Source organism: Pteropus medius, unplaced genomic scaffold (genome assembly GCF_902729225.1).
Source record: "Pteropus medius unplaced genomic scaffold, Ma_sr-lr_union100, whole genome shotgun sequence".
NCBI classification, from domain to species: Eukaryota; Metazoa; Chordata; class Mammalia; order Chiroptera; family Pteropodidae; genus Pteropus; species Pteropus medius.
The window spans coordinates 16255397-16266792 of NW_024352786.1; the positions used below are offsets into that span (position 1 = coordinate 16255397).

Genomic DNA, 11396 nt, shown 5'->3' on the forward strand with positions numbered 1-11396 from the left:
CCCTTGATGAACCCCCGGAAATGTATGAATTTTTTTAAAAATCTGTTTGTTTGATTTTTGTTGAAGGGGCTCAAATCACAGGAGAATTCTTTTTCACAAAACTAAGAACTACATTATTTTCCTGAGATGATTAATAATATAAACATTTGTATTATGTACCTTTACTATATACCATGATTCTTACTAAACCCAACTTCACCTAAATCAGGTAAGAATAGATGTTTACTAAATTTCAGAAGCAAAATAATTTTATTTTGCATTTGTGTAGTTTGGTAAAGGTTATGTTAGAGTTTCCTTTATCCAGCATTTAAAGTAAACGGGCTGCTATGATTGTGCAACACAATAGTCTGAAGTTAAAGAGACTCTTTTAAGTAAATTTGAATGAGAATGATCATAAGTGTATGAGAACTGAAGCTGCAAGTGGCTTAATCTAAATCACAGCATGAGTAATCGCAGTAAATCCTCCTCACATTGCCAACAATTCACCAGAGGCCAGATCTGTGACAATCTTGTTCTCTAGCCTGGAATTGTGAATGGAGCTTCTAAAAAAAGACACTGCATTTCTGCTTTAATCTCTGATTAGGTTCTCTTCAAATTCGAAATATGTGCCCCATCAAATAAAATATGCATCATCACTTTTCTTTAATAATAACAACACATTAATAGTAAAACAGTCCAAAATCCTTTAAGCTTAATTTTATTTAAGCTGTCATAAATGCTTAAAGCAATATGTATACCTAATTTTTGATGTACTGAAATTTTTATTTGACCGAAGAGACTAAATATGCCATGAACTGATGTTAGGAACTAAACATTTACATACATGAGAGGCATTGTCATTTTATGGAGAGTTTCCAGTAAATGCGCGAAGCAGTTTTGTGATGTTAACACTGACTTTAGATAAGTTTCATCGCACAGCAAACATAAATGTTATGAACACTGTTAAAGCTGTTAAACATATATGCATCCTTGCTTTTTTTAGGCAAGTCATATCTTGGTTGACCTCACAGATTGCAAGGACCTTGTCAGCTTACAATACCTTATATTTTATTTTTTTATGCCTACAGCACCTGGTCTTCCGGGTGGTCTTCCATCCAAGTACTAACCAGGCCCGATCCTGCTTAGCTTCCGAGATCAGACGGGATCCGGCTTGTTCAAGGTGGCATGGCCATAGACACATTCTTGCATTTTGGACATATACTGTGTGACTACTGTGTGTCCAATGCCATGTGTGCTCGATAATGGTGTGTTAGAAGATAAATGAATTTTGGCTCAAAATATTGCTTTTCTCTATTTTAATGTCGATAAACCCATTTCTGACGATATGAATGGATCTATGACATGACTGGATTGAAATTGTTTCAATTCTAAAGAAAAGGTTCTATAAGAAAAGGGATAAGTTCCAGTTTCCAAATGGTTTTAAGACATCGTTAGTGAAAATTTAACTTAATCATGCCAGGACTTTCCGATCAGAGTGGTGACAAAGGTGGAAATCAGCAATACCATATTCTAATTGTCCCCTCAAACTATTGAGAGGTCCCCATCTATGAGAAATAGGGATGTTTATTTTGCTGCACATTAGCATCAAATGGAGCGGTCAATACTATATATATTTTTTGGAGTTTGTCATGAACTGTCTCTCTTACTCAGCCAGCACTCATTTTTCTTCAATTTTACAAATCCTAAATCTGTATCATAAGTAGCTGGTAGTGATGGCCAGATATTAATTAGCATTAACAGTCTGAAGACGTACTATAAGAAGAAGTGCTATATTGATACACAATCTTTGACTGTTCTTGCAGACTTTTATTGTCTTTGCTTTGAATGTGTTAGATATGGCCAAACATACCTCATTACCTTGGTTTCATTTTCTTACTGTTAACTGTTCTTAGCCCCTTTGTACTATAATTATTTGTAAAAACTAGTAAAGCAGGAGTCTTCTGGTACTTCTATAAGCCCAAGTATGCAGACTAATATACCCAGCAGGGTCTGATTCCCACTCATTGTCATTTACTGCATTGCTGTCGCACTGTTAGATCTTCCAGAGCTGAACACAGTAGGAAAAAATATCAGCAGAGATTTGGCCTTGTCAGGAGAAATCTCAGCCTCTAATTTGTTTTCAAAGCGTGACTTAGGCACTCAAGCATGAATAAAGATTGTATGCAAACTTGCTGCCTCTTTATAACCCACACACTATTTCTTCCATAGAGATTTCCCAACACATTCACTGTTCTACGTCTCTCTGAATCTCTCTCGTTCTCTCTCCTTCTCATTCATGAATCTTCGCGACATCCAGATGTAACAGATACAAGTCTAAAAATGAAGATGTACTAGCCAGAAGGCCTGAGGAGGTGGGTTTAAAGCCCTAATTGTTACTGAAAATTTTTCCTAAAAATAAATGTACTGTCCTGCAGAGACAGCATTCACACACACTACCTTAAAATGAGAGTAGGCAAAACTTAAGATGAAGAGCCTTAAGGTTCTCCCATCTCAATATTAAGGTAAGATCATAACTTACAGAATCTTTACTACCTTGCAAGTTTCCCCATTTGTCTTTCCCTGTCAAGGGATTCAAACCAGGCTCTCTGTAAGATTTTAGCAGGGCCAGGTACTCAGAAGAAAATTCATATTGACCTGAAGTGTCAAGGCATAATGCTGTTGTGTCTAAGATGCTTTTAAAACTCTACTGTGGTATGTAATGAGAATCCATGAGCTGCTTTTGAAGCATATTTTCACATGGGAAACCTCTAAGAAATTTCATCTGCTCTCTTTCTTCATGATGATCTGTCATTAAAGGTTCTAATACACAGGTCAGCTTAATGCTTGTGAAACATGAGATCTAGGAATAGAAGAGAGTGAATCAATAATTCAACAAAGCATGCAAGACAGTATACTGCAATTCACAGGCTGCAGAGGATAGTTTGTATCCTTTAACGTTTGTGAGTTCAACATATGAAACTGATTCCTCTTCGACTTCCCTCCACATCCATTCTCAAAGGGCGAACTGGGAAGTGCAATCACATCCACCAGCACTAGGCAGAAAATACTATGAAGTGGGGAAACGTAGCCTTCGGCAGGATTCGCAAAAGGAACTGCAGACACCAGGAGTGGAAGCTATACAAGTTGTGCATGAATCCATTAACCTTAAACATCGTGTAAAACATGAAGACTGATAAGCAAAATATAAGTGATAAGACAGATGCTAATTTTATATATTTCCTGTAAAGATACACTTAAAGGTTTGAAAGATTTCTTCTTAAACTGCAGTTTTTTTTGAGTCTCATGTAGCCCGACAAAAGCAAAAAAAAAAAAAAGGCAAACAAAAGATAAAAACAAACATACAAACAAACAGGCATACATATAACCTCAGACATGGTGGGGATAAAAAAAAAAATGGCTTTTTTTGTACGCTCTTCAAAGTAGTACATGATCATATAATTGTTTGTATTCAATTTTTATAATTTCTTATCTGTGTAATAGTATGTTCCTTTGAATTGACATTTCTAAACTCATGAAATAATTTGTTTTCCTATTAAAGATGTTTTTAGATACTGAGGAAGAGAGGTTTTCAATTCTTTGTGTCTTTACAAAAATACAGTATCCCAGCTGTCAGATTATTTTATCCCAAAATTGGTGAACTCTGGGGCTATTGTTAAAGAACATGCATCGTCAGGTCCTCTGAAGCATTTGGTTCATGGCTTAATCAGTATTTACAATGTTGCTGTGTGAGTAAACTTGAAGCAATCATGTTTTATATTGTTTGGAAAAAGTGCTAGAACTAAATTTTGAGAGATGCAAAAAAGCAGAACCAGAACTATATGTGAGAATTAGTCTAGTCTGAAAAGAATGTAAAACAGATAGTTGGGGTCAAGTAAGTAAAAGATAAAGGGAGAATTATGAAGCATACAAGTTTTAGATACCTGCTGTGAGAAGCCTGCCGGCCTACATGCTCATTTTTTTTTCCAAATGACTTTCAAGTCATATCGCTTTCTTTTAAGTAATTAAATAACCTAAGTCCAGGCTCCTGATATTACCCTCTTATTCCCAGCCCAACCTGCTCCTTCAATTATCTTCACAATCGCAGAAAATGGAAACTCCAAACCTCCAATTGCTCAGGACCGAACCCTTAGAGTCAACCATGCCCCTCTCCTTCTCTCAGACTTTACATTCCATCCACTTGAAAATCTTCTTTACCTTCAAAATTATCAAAAGGTACAGACACTTCCTGTAACCTTCCCTGCTACCACTCTGGTCCAAGTCACCATCATCAGTCACTGGCATGATGTCGGTAGCCTCCCGACTAGTCTCGCTTCTTCCTCTCTGGCCCTCCATTCGCACTGCCTTAGATTGTCTCAACACAGTAGTCAGAGCTGTTCTGTCATAGCATATGTCAGCTCTGTCACTCTGCCACTGAAACCTGCCAGTGGTTCCCCATCTTAGTCTGAGTGAAAACCAACGTCTTTGGCAATGAGCTATGAGATACTAACGCCACCTCCCAGTGCCCCAATCCATCTATCTCTAAAAAACACTTCCTAGTCTGTCACTGTTTATTCCGTTCCAAGAACAATAGCTCATTTGTATACCACTCACTTCTTTCTGGATATCCACTGCCCTACTTCTACCCCCACTTTCATATCTACATAGTTCACTGCCTTCCCACTTCTGGCTTTTGCTCAGATATTACCTTCTCAGTGAATTGTCTCCTGACAATGCTGTTTTACATTCTAACCCCATCTCCACCTTAGAACTCCCTATCATTCTTTATTTATTTTTTCTATCTTAAGCTTAAACATTCTGTTAAGCATAAAAATTTTCATAGAAACTCCAGGTAATTTGTTGTGGAAGTATTTCCTACAAAATAATCCTTTAGGCAAATAACCTCTCTTTTTTCTCTTTAGTTCTTATTCTTTATGCTAAATGCCCTAAATATTATATATTTTACTGATTTATTTGGTGTTTTATGATTCTGCTCCCTAGAACATAAGTTCCATGAGATGAGGGATCTTTGCCTCTTTTATTAACTTCAATATGCCCAACAATTAGAGATGTGCTTGGAACTCATTATTGTTCAATAAAAAAGTAGTTGAATAATTACACTTTAGGCTTTATTATTTTAATGAATGATAATGAGTTTCTTTTATTTGTTCTTTCGGTTAATATTAATTAGGCTATTAGAAGCCAGGCCTTATAAAATAAGTGCAGAATATAAACATGAACACAGAAAAATTCCAGGCTTCAAAAATTCCAGATATTTTTTATTTGATGTTTCTGCTGCAAGTACTTCTATGGATCATAACATCTCTTTCGCCTCTAACCCCAAACCTCCTCATGGCAGGATTTTCACAGTTTGGCTCATTTTTCTAATCCATATACTCAGCACAGGCCCTTGGTTAACAATGGGCACTTAGTAAATAATTTTTATATAGATAAATAAGCCTTAGATACAGTTACTGTAAAATGAGGAGCTTGGTCTAGAACACTATTCCTCAATCTTGACACTACTGTCATTTTGAGGTAGATGCCATCTACACACTAGATGCCAGCAGCATTCCTCCCGCCTTCGAATAGTACAACCAAAAATGTCTCCAGACATTGTCAAATGTCCTCTGGGAGCAAAATCCTCTACATTCAGTGTTCTAGATGATTCTAACATTTTATAAAATAAGACTTGGAACTTTTCATCAACTATTCTCATGAGTCATCCAGGCTCCTTATTTCCTCCCTGCTATCTTGATTTCAACCGTTAAAGATTTGCTGTCATCCACACAACAGAATAAAAAGATGAAACATCAGTGAGTAGCTGTACATCGCCCTAAAGTTAATGAGCATAGCTTTAATGTTTCTGTACTCTCTGCTTCTTTTTAAATACCTCTGCCATCACTCACTATTAAAGATACTGTTCTTGTTTATTTTAAGTACAAAGGTGATAAACTGCCAAGCAATTGAGGTAAATTGGCCTGCAAGTTAAAACAGGAAACATATGAATCAAAAGTCGATAAAATAAACACTTAGCTTTCACTGATATTATCCAGTTCTCAAGTGATGTTTGACTGATAGCTTATCCCAGAGTCAAACAAACATGGAATTGTCAAGATATCGCAGCAAAAGTGTCAAACATTTGGTGTGCAGACCTTCGAAGTTATGAAATAAAAATAATGTCTTCTCTTTGTCAGGACGTGTTGTACCCATTAATTGAAATAGAGCATATAGAGGAAAAAAAGCTTTCCAAGAACTATTATCTTTTTTACAATGCTTCAAATAATTGATCATTAAAAAACTACGACTAGTTCTTCAGTGCATTTCAATCTCTGAAGAACACCAAAGAAATGACTCCACAAACATTTCAACTTAGTGTTCTACATGTTTCCATTGTCACAGGCAAATAGATTAGCTCAATGCACAAGGTCTGTGGAGGACATGGCATATCTCTAAAGTCAATAGTCAATGTACAGGATATAAAAAGAAGGATTTCCACTCTCGTGCCCCTCTTTATTTTATTTCTGCCTCTTCATTACCGATATCATAAACAGAGAAATCACTAGTCAAAACTGTAAAATAAAAGTCAATTCGGGAGTTGACCTCTGTTTCAATTTGTACTTTGGTTCCTTTTTCCATCAGGATGGACTAGCATATGCTACTACAACAAACAACCTACTCAATGTAGATGTTTAAGTCAACAAAGGCTTATTACTCTCATGCTACAGATCCATCTTGAGTAAGTAGGGAAGAATTCATATTGTCTTCATTTGGGGATTCAAGATGATGGAGTCTCTACTATGTGGAACACTGCTGACAAAGGAAGAGAGTGTGTAAAACCATGTGCTAACACTAAAGGCCACATTGGTTAGCCAAAGCAAATCATACAGTGGTGCCTCACTTCAAGGGGAATGAGGGAGAACAGTCCTGCCATGTGCATGCACAGAAGGAGAATCAGAAATAAGGTTGAATAGCAATGATGGGCATCTCAGGTCTCTCCTTCTCCTTCAGAAATGTCCTGCTCCATTGTCATTACTCCTGTCATTTAAACATCACCTGCATATGAACGATTTTTTTTATGCTACCAAAATCCCAATGATGATAGAAAAAACTGCACAGATTACATAATTTCAACAATGCATGTTTCAACTTCAGAGAATGTGTTTTAGTCAGCTTTGTATTCTCAGCACCTAGGACAATGCCTAATATGAAACTTAGAGGTACTCAATAGTTCTTGTTGGGTGGAAAAATGAATGAGTAGTTAAAAAAAAGTAGTAAATTAATAGGATCTCTGAATTTTCAATCTAAAATAATGATGAATAATTACTTGAAATTCAGACAAAAAGTGGAAAATAAACAAAGTAAAAAGAGTATGCCAGGCAACTGTCTATTTTTTTCTTAATAACAAAAATTTTGGCCTTCTCATAATTCTACTCCTAGTCATATACTCTTACTCTATACTCTTATCCTGATGCCATGGTAGAATCACGAGAACAAAAGATATATCCATATTTTGTTTTTCTATGATGGTGTGTATGTATCAAGGCTCATACATAACAGATAGCCGTTGAAAATTTGTTGAATGAACTTCCTTCATCATTAAAGCCAAAAATATTCTTCATATGATTATAATTCCCAATTCTATAGATCTAGTCCATACCTCTCTCTTATCTTCAAACGTATACACACACACGTGTATAGAGACATATATATATATATATATATGTGTGTGTGTATGTATATATGTGTATATATATAGGTATATGTGTATTTATATTTATTACATATGTGTGTATATAAGTATATGTGTATATTCAAACACATATATTCAGATATAGACACTTTTCCTAGAAAACTTCACTTGATATTCTTACGGGCACCTTAAAATATGCAAGTCCAAAACTGAATGCATTCATTATACCTCTTTTCAGAACTGATCTTCCTCTTACCCCATCCATGAAAAGCACTACCAGTGACCCACACCAGAACTGTGAGCATTATTTTTTACTCTTTCTTCATCCTTAATTCCCACAGCCAACCCATCAGTAAGTACAGTCCAATCTACCTCTTCCCTATCTTTTAATTATCATTTCCTTCTCTTCCAGTTCCTAGCCAACGACTTACATTAAGCCATCATTATCTCTCATGGGATCAATGCAACATTCTCCTGACTTTTGATTTTTCTTCCTTTGCAATTATCTCTCCCACTGATACCTGAAAATCTGATTACCATTTCCCTGCTTAAAGCTGTTCAATAGCTTCTTTTTGTCTCCAGTAAAACATTAAGCATAAAATATATTTTTAAGTTTTGTTTGTTTGTTTTTCTTTCTGGTCTTTTCTCTAAATATCAGCAGATTTGGCACCAAGTCAATATTTTGGCCTTTGGCAGTGGTGACTATATATAAATCTTTAATAGCTTTGGTGATATTAAAAAAATTATCACCAAATTAAGTAGGAATACACACACACATACACACACAAACACACACGCAAACACACACACATATATATTTTTCTTTTTAAAATTTCTTTACCCCTTTCTGAAGGAAAAAAAAAAAATACTAGGAAGGGTAACTATCATAAATCCCCAGGCTAAAGCCCGAGGAGCCATGGAAGGTGTCATTATTTCTATACTGCAGATGGAGAAATGGAAATTCTAGTGCATAAAGTGATTTGCCTAAGGTCAGTTGGTTATTCTGTGAGGGCAGAGAGAGCATTTAGTTTTCTCACCCCTTTTTTCTACTCCAAAGTTTCTCTGGAAGATGTGAAAGTGGGAAGAGGAACTATAATTTCTACATTTTAGGAGATCAAAAATAGATATACAAAAAAATGAAATTATGTAGACTAATATGAAAATTATGGTGATTATTTGACTTTCAAGGATCTCTTCTTTTTTCTGTACCACACTATTCCTACTGACAGATTTTCATTTCAAATCCCTAGTGCCCCAAAGTGTTAGCCAAACATTTGCAAGACAAATAGTGACTACTTAAATAAATAAGACTGTGGAAAAAAATAAGCATGATTATAATAATGCTGTCTCCAACATGCTTTTACATACGTTAACACAATTTATTTTTAACCTTAATTTTACTTACCTGTTACCTACAAATCTTTCTGACAGTACAGAAAGTGCTTAAAGTATATGGGTGACTTAATATAATTAATATAATTTTAGATAAATAAGAGAAGACTACACTGCTGTCGCAGAGCATTAAAGAGTTCCAGAAATCTTGCTTGAGTTTGGATAATATTCATAATGATTTTTTACTTCTAAGATCTATAGCTATCTTCCATTATACTAAATTAATTCATTATTTTTTAAACCAGGAAATATTTGTTGAGATTATTGTTTTTGCTTGAAATGTTATATGATTATGGTCCTTTACCAACACTAATCATGAGCTAACCACATTTTGATACATGAAAATCTGATTACTATTTTTTGCTTAAAGCCATTCAGTAGCTTCTTATCAAAAGCAAATTTTATCTATTTCATTTAGAAAGATTTTGCTAAAATTTAGAGTAAAATTAAGTAATTAAAAAAATGTTTAAAGCTTTAAATGTGCATCTAACAACATGCACATTTTAGTCTATAGTTCAGTCGACTATTCTATTTCTCTATTTCTCTTTCTGCTTCTTAATTTCCTACTGAATATAGGACATCTTAGGCATGATCTGTATGGTAAGAAGAAAAGTATCTAATATACAATATAGTGTATTCGGGTTTTGGTATTAGTTTTTTATTTTATTTTTCTCTAAATTATTATTGGTCTACAAAAGGAAAAGCTATAAGTGTGGCTTTTTGCAATTTTTTTCCCATTCTCTTGTGAGAATGGCAGCAAATATTTAGTTGGCAATTTAAGTGAGTATAATAATCTAACAATATCTTTAAAACTCACAATGGAACTCAGAAATCTTACTTGCATGGCTGCAATTATTTCATTTCTCCAGACTTAAATATTTTCTCTGGAAAATGGGAGAAATAATATTGACCTTATTCACTGTTAGCTAATAAAAATTATTGCCATGCTCTTAATAGATGGAAAGTGCTATACAAATATAAGTGCTAAATTAGGTGATAAGTCTTAGGAATATTTTTCTGCTCTGTTGAAATGCTTGGATGTTACATGTCCATAAAAGTCAATTCACATTACTACTAAAAATGTTCTATTAATAAAACCATGGTAAAGTGCATCGATTTTTGAATGAAATGGTAGAGTACTTCTATGTAAAGCTAGCATGTTTGAGAAACATTCGTAGCAGAAGTCTATTTAAAAATGCATGCCCCATGAATGCCTGGTAAAATATTGAGTGGGTCATTTGAGCCAAAGACCAAATTGATTTTTTAAAATAATGCTTTGCTTCTATAATGTAAAGCCGCTATTTATAATTCCTAAATCACCTGGTATTATTAATAGAAATTATCTGACATATACATATCTGACATAGTGCTCCCTGGAAAATTTACTTACGTGGTTAGAGCTATCGCAAGCAAAAGATTATAAATGCAAAAATATTATATTTAGTTTAATTGCCCTCTGTTGGTGCAAACTAATTAAGAATAATCTAGAAATTCATAAATAAAATATAACATAATTTTATAAATTTTTGAATGCCTAATGTGTGGACCCAGCACCTCACAATGGCACTACCATGGGGTACATATCATGATAACCATCTACAGATGAGAAAACCACCTAAGGAATTTGACTTTCCCAAAGTAACACTACTCTATGTGAATAACTAAGATTTCATCCTGTGTCTTTATAATTTAATAGAGTCTGGTTGTGTTTTTCCTACTGTAACATGAATAAAGATAGTGAAAGCATATAAATATTTAAACTTTGTCATCATGTATTACTTTCATATGGCAGCAAATGATCATGAGGAATGAATCCATAATTATTAGTTGTGAAATTTTAAGGTTAACTTGAAAATTAGTTAGATCAAGGTAGGTTCACATAACAAAGATTTAGTACAACTCATACTTGAGCAAATATTGTTCCTGGCTCAATGTTTAGTGATGGAAAGAGTTATATAATATTAACTAGTAGCTATATTATTATTTTTACACCAGGTACCACTCTAAGCATTTTATATTTATGAATAATTTAACCCTTAAAAACCACCCAGTGAGTTATATATAATTATTATCTCTTATTATTATTTCTTGATTTAGTCAAGGAAACTCTGTGTGTATGTGTGCATGTGTATACACACATATAAACACACACACACACACATACACACACACACACACACACACACACACAGAAAGAGAGAGAGAGAACTGGCTCACACAGTTGTGGAGATAGTACAATTCTATAAGAATTTGTAGAAATCTACAGAGCAAGGCGACCAGCTGAATAAAGTGGAAATGTAGAGAAAAGTTGATACTGCAGTCTTGAGTTCGAAAT

The 11396-nt window shown here is 34.4% G+C and overlaps 1 pseudogene; it reads right to left on the reverse strand.

The window, feature by feature from the left end:
- Window positions 1-1058: 1058 nt before the first annotated feature.
- LOC120591267 (uncharacterized) lies at window positions 1059-1176 on the reverse strand (annotated as a pseudogene).
- Between the last annotated feature and the right edge of the window lie 10220 nt (window positions 1177-11396).